Raw genomic sequence first — 6,000 nt, forward strand, 5'->3', positions numbered from 1 at the left:
GAGTGATTAACAGTTCCACTAAAAACAATCTCACAGATTACAATTAAGTGAATGAAAATAAGATAGATAAACCTTCCTTCGACGAGTGAACCGGAAGAAGACCACTCTACCAACTTGAAGAGAATCGCTCCGGCAATCGACCAACAATTCGCGAGCTTCTCCTTTCACAAGACCAGGCATAGCACCTTGCTAACTCGAAGAGAATCTGCTCCGACTATCGACACACGATACGCGAGCCTCTCCTTTCACGAGACCAAGCAAGGGAACTATGAACAAAGCTTCTGAGAACTTTCCTCTGACAAACAGTGTTCTATTAAGCTTTCTCAGTTCAATAACGTTACTTCTGAAGATTACAAAAATCAATTATATAGCCAAGTACACTGAATGCCAAAGGTCAGCTCCCAACTGCCATGAATAATCGATTATTGTAAGTGATAATCGATTATTGAAGTCCGTTACAGAGTTTTCAAAAAGTGATAATCGATTATATGAAGTGATAATCGATTATTCAAGTATGACTTGTGATAATCGATTATTACTTCATGATAATCGATTATTCTAGTACAAAATGCAAGTGATAATCGATTATAGCTTGTCCATAATCGATTATTCAAGTTAAAAATACAAGGTTTAAGATTTTCCTACTACATCCAAATTCTACAATTTGCTTTTTAAATAAATCTAATGTTCTCTTTAAATAATACTTCTTGCAGCATCATCAAAATAATTCTTCAGGTTTTACCAATACTCCTTATTGGTAAAAATCTCCCCCTTTTTTATGATGATCAAAAATTTACTTTTAAAAGCAACTCTGGTTTACCTGCAACACATAGAAGCTAATAGACAACCACAAAGTTAGCAGTATCTGTACAATTGTAAAATATTTCTCCGCTTAATTCTCCCTTAATTCTCCCCTTATAATTCTTCTTCCCCTTTTTTATCATAAGCAAGAAGAATAATGTAAAAGTCTCCCCCTTAATATGAGCTCCCCCTCAATTATATAATATATGCATAAAATTGACATAAAAGCTCATTATATTAAGAACAGAAAGGACTTACATGAAATGCATAAAGATCAATACTAAATACCACAAAGAAAATAACACAACAAACAATCTTAGTGGCCTAAAACCTAGAATTCAAGACTAGGGGATCTTTCAGTAGGTGGGATATTGAAATGACTCTCAATGTTAGATAGGCGAACATCAAGCTCAAGGAATTGATCAACCATGTATTCATCAAAAGATTGCTGTCACTCATAAACTTCATCGAAATGTGTCTTCTGTGCTAGACTCATATCCTCCAAATGCTTAGATAACCTTGCAAAGTGTTCTTCCATAGAAGTTGAGGAAGAGGAGGGTATGTTGGATGGTCCAGCATCAGACAGAGCAGCAACACTTACTGGGTCAACCATATGAGTGTCCATGTCATCATCTTCATCTTCATCAGGATGGTCATCATCTTTGTGAATAAGAACTCTTCCTCTGGTAATGAATCTCATCTGACGAAAGGTAGTATCTCCAATTTTTGATCCCACAACTTCAATAGCTTGAACGAGTTCTCCTTCAACAGTTACACCTTTGTATTCTAAAATCCTAGAAATAAGAAGAGCATAGGGAAATTGATATGAATGGGATTTCTTGGCTTTTACCATCGTGTCAGCAATGAGAGCAGNCCAGTCGATGTGTATGTGATTTAGAATCCCATACAAAAGAAGTAAATCCTACTCAGAGCATTGAGCATGGTTGGTTGTTCTAGGACATAAAATCCAGACAATTAAGTAGTGAATCATCCTTTCTTCAACTTTGAAACCACCAACCAGTAATTGCCTTCTATTTGTTTGTCGTTCAGGATGATGCAGGAAGGATTGGAAAGTCATCATCCTGTTGAAATCTTCAAGTCCTAAATGAACTTTGACAGCATCATCCCAGATGGGGAGTTGAGCAACATTGGTCCACACGTCATCATCTAAAATAATGCGCACGCCCTTTACCTTAGTGGAGATAATCCCATCTCGATAGCACAAGTTGAAGTAGAAGACTCTTATAAGATCGGGATAAATGCATCCTTTTTGCTCTACCAGGTGCGTTAGTCCCTGCTCAGCAAAAATGTCTCGAAATTGAAAGCCATAGAAACGGAAAAAGTCAAGACGGATATACTTTACCGCCATGATTTTCCTTTCTTGCCAAGAGTTTACAAATTTTGCATGTTTCCCTTGATCTGAAATCCATCCATCTATGTTTGCAAGACGTGGTTGAGAGGAAGAGGAAGCTCCAGTAGCTCTGCGACGATGCCTTCTTGGATCAGCCATGGAGGAAGATTGAGAGAAATGAAACTTTAAGAGGGTGAAGAGAAATGGAGAGGATTTGAGCTCTAGATTTGACTTCAGCAGTATTTGAGCCTTTGATCATTTACCACCCAACTCTGCTGCTGACCATCATCATTTGGATTCTCCAATTCCACAACTCCATTTGGAAATACACGCTTTATCACAAAAGGTCCTTACCACTTTGATTTCAACTTCCCAGGAAATAACTTCAACCTTGAATTAAATAATAACACTTGTTGCCCTAGGTTGAAAACTCTTTTTACCAGCTTCCTGTCATGATAAAATTTCACCTTTTCTTTATAACTCCTGGATGAGTCATATGCATGTAACTGCATCTCTTCAAGCTCCAACAATTGATTTCTACACTTGCTTTGAGTCTCGTGAGGATCAAAATTTAAAAACTTTAAAGCCCACAAAACCTTATGTTCCATCTCTACTGGCAAATGACATGCTTTCCCATAAACCATCTGAAAAGGTGATAACCCCATGGAAGTCTTCATAGCTGTCTTGTACGCCCAAAGAGCATCATCTAATTTATGTGACCAATCTTTCCGTGAAAAAGCAACTGTTTTCTCTAATATCTCTTGATTTCTTTGATATAAACTTCAGCTTGACCATTTGTTTGCGGATGATAAGGTGTAGCCACTTTATGTTTCACCCCATAATGTTTAAGTACCTTAGCAAGTTGAGCATTACAAAAATGAGACCCCCCATCACTGATAAGTACCCTAAGGGTTCTAAAACGTGAGAAAATTTTCCTTTTCAAGAATTTAATCACCGTATTATCATCATTTTTGGGACATGCTCGAGCTTGAACCCATTTACTCACATAATCAACAGCCACCAAAATATATTCATTATTAAAAGATGGTAGAAAAGGCCCAACAAAGTCAATACCCCAACAATCAAAAACTTCAACTTCTAAAATACCCTGTAATGGCATCTCATGTCTTCTTGAAATAGCTTCTGTCCTTTGACACTTGTGACAATTCCTAGCATGATTACGAGCATCTTTAAACAAGGTGGGCCAATAAAATCCTGACTGAAGAATTTTTACAGTCGTTCGCTCTTCATTATAATGACCCCCACAAGGAGAGTTATGACAATGCCAAAGGATCCATTTTGCTTCTTCCTTCGTTACATATCTTCTCAAAAGATTATCTGCTCCAATCTTGAATAAATGCGGATCATCCTATATAAACTGCTTAGCATCAGAATAAAACTTCTTTCTCTGTTGCCAATTTAACTCCTCAGGAATAATACCTGCAACTTTAAAGTTAGCCATATCAGCAAACCATGGCCTCTGCTGAATATACAAGAGAGTTTCATCTGAAAAAGATTCCCAGATTTCTTTCTCCTTGCATGTTACTTCAATGTTGACTAACCAAGATAAATGATCAGTAATTAAATTTTCACTTCCCCTTTTATCACGAATCTCTACGTCAAACTCTTGTAACAAGAGCACCCACCTGATTAACCGTGGCTTTGAGTCTGGCTTTGAGTTTGGCTTTGTCAATAAATATTTTATAGGCGCATGATCTGTATAAATTATCACTTTAGATCCAATCAGATAAGATCTAAATTTCTCCAGTGCATAGACTATAGCCAGAATTTATTTCTCTGTAGTGGCATAATTTAGCTGGGCTTCATTCAAAACTTTACTAGCATAATAAATAGCATGAAATACATTTTCTCTTCTTTGACCCAACACAACACCTATGGCATAATTACTGGCATCACACATAAGCTCAAAGTCTTTATCCCAATCTGGAGCTACAATTACTGGAGCAGAAATCAAGCTTTTCTTTAGGATATCAAAAGCTTGCAAACATTCCGAACTCATCTCAAAAGGTGTATCTTTAACAAGCAAATTAATCAATGGCTTAGCAATCTCCGAAAAATCTTTAATGAATCTCCGGTACAACCCAGCATGGCCCAAGAAACTTCGGATTCCTTTCACATTTGTTGGTGGTGGAAGCTTTTCAATAACCTCCACTTTTGCCTTGTCTACTTCAATCCCCTTGGCTGAAATCTTGTGTCCTAACAGAATTCCTTCTATAACCATAAAATGGCATTTCTCCCAATTCAAAACAAGATTCGTTTGAACACACCTTTTAAGAACAGAATCCAGGTTGATCAAGCATCTTTGAAAAGAATCTCCAAACACTGAAAAATCATCCGTGAAGACTTCTATGCTTTTCTCCCTAAACTCCATAAATATTTCTTGCATACACCTTTGGAATGTAGCAGTCGCATTACATAATCCAAATGGCATTTTTCTATAGGCAAATATACCAAAAGGACATGTAAAGGCTGTTTTTTCTTGATCTTCAGGATCCACTACAATTTGATTATATCCAGAATAGCCATCAAGGAAGCAATAGTATGCTTGTCCAACCAATCTTTCTAGCATCTGATCCATAAAAGGTAAAGGAAAGTGATCCTTTCTGGTAGCTGTATTTAGCTTTCTGTAGTCAATACACATCCTCCACCCAGTATCTGTTCGTGTAGGGATCAATTCATTTTTCTCATTATGAATCACCGTCATTCCCCTTTTCTTTGGAACCACTTGAACTAGACTCACCCATTTACTATCAGAAATTGGATAAATGATTCTTGCTTCTAATAACTTCAACACTTCCTTTCTCACAACTTCCTTCATAACAGGATTCATTCTCCTCTGTGGCTAAGCTACCGGCCTATAATCATTCTCCATAAGAATTTTGTGCATACAGTATGTGGGGCTCATACCCTTAAGATTTGCAATTGACCAGCCTATAGCACCTTTATTTGCTTTGAAAACATCCACCAACTTCTTTTCTTCTTCCAGAGATAATGAAGTACTAATAATAACTGGCTTTCCTCCATTACCTTCTAGAAATACATATCTTAAATATGGTGGTAGCTCCTTCAATTCAAGCTTACTCTCTTTCGCTTTCTCTTTGGGGTCAATTCTTCGAAACTAGCCTTCTCTATTGACATTTCCTTTGTTGCCTTGATAACGGTCTAAAAACCATTATTTTCATGCATAAATTTGATATTAAAACACACCTTTTATGGCTTAGAATGAGCTTTAAATCAAGTAAAACAGTTAGTTGAGTCATTGAGAGTCAAAAGTTGGTTTTAGAGGTATTATGGTTGGTTTTACATTGTTTTGCAGGGTTTTGAGGTGATTTGAAGATGGAAGTGAATTAAGGAGGACTTATGCTCGTGAAAGATGAAGAAAAAGGATGGAAAGAAGAGCCAAAGGAACCGTTGAGTGCCAGAATGGGCCGTTGAGCGCCAAGTGCGATAAGAGGCAAACCGTTGAGCGGTTGAACGATCAGAGGAAAACCATTGAGCGGTTAAATGAGGCGCTGAGCGGTTGTCTGCTGGGCCTGGGCTTAAATTCTGTTATCCTTTTGGCCTATATATAGCCCCAGTGCGAATCAAAAATCAATCATTGGCGAAGGGAAACATCCACAACAGATCGACACACCTTTGAGGTCGTTCTTTAGATGCTTAAGCTCCAAACTACTCAATCTAGGGTTTATTCTTTCATTCTTCCATTGTATTTCATCTAGTTTCACCATTATAATGGTGAACTAAACCCTTTGTTGTTGGGGAACAATAATCTTTTGAAACTCTCATATATCCAAATTCTTATTTAATTCATATGCTTGCATATGCTT

The sequence above is a fragment of the Vigna radiata genome, unplaced genomic scaffold (genome assembly GCF_000741045.1).
Source record: "Vigna radiata var. radiata cultivar VC1973A unplaced genomic scaffold, Vradiata_ver6 scaffold_312, whole genome shotgun sequence".
Classification (NCBI taxonomy): domain Eukaryota; kingdom Viridiplantae; phylum Streptophyta; class Magnoliopsida; order Fabales; family Fabaceae; genus Vigna; species Vigna radiata.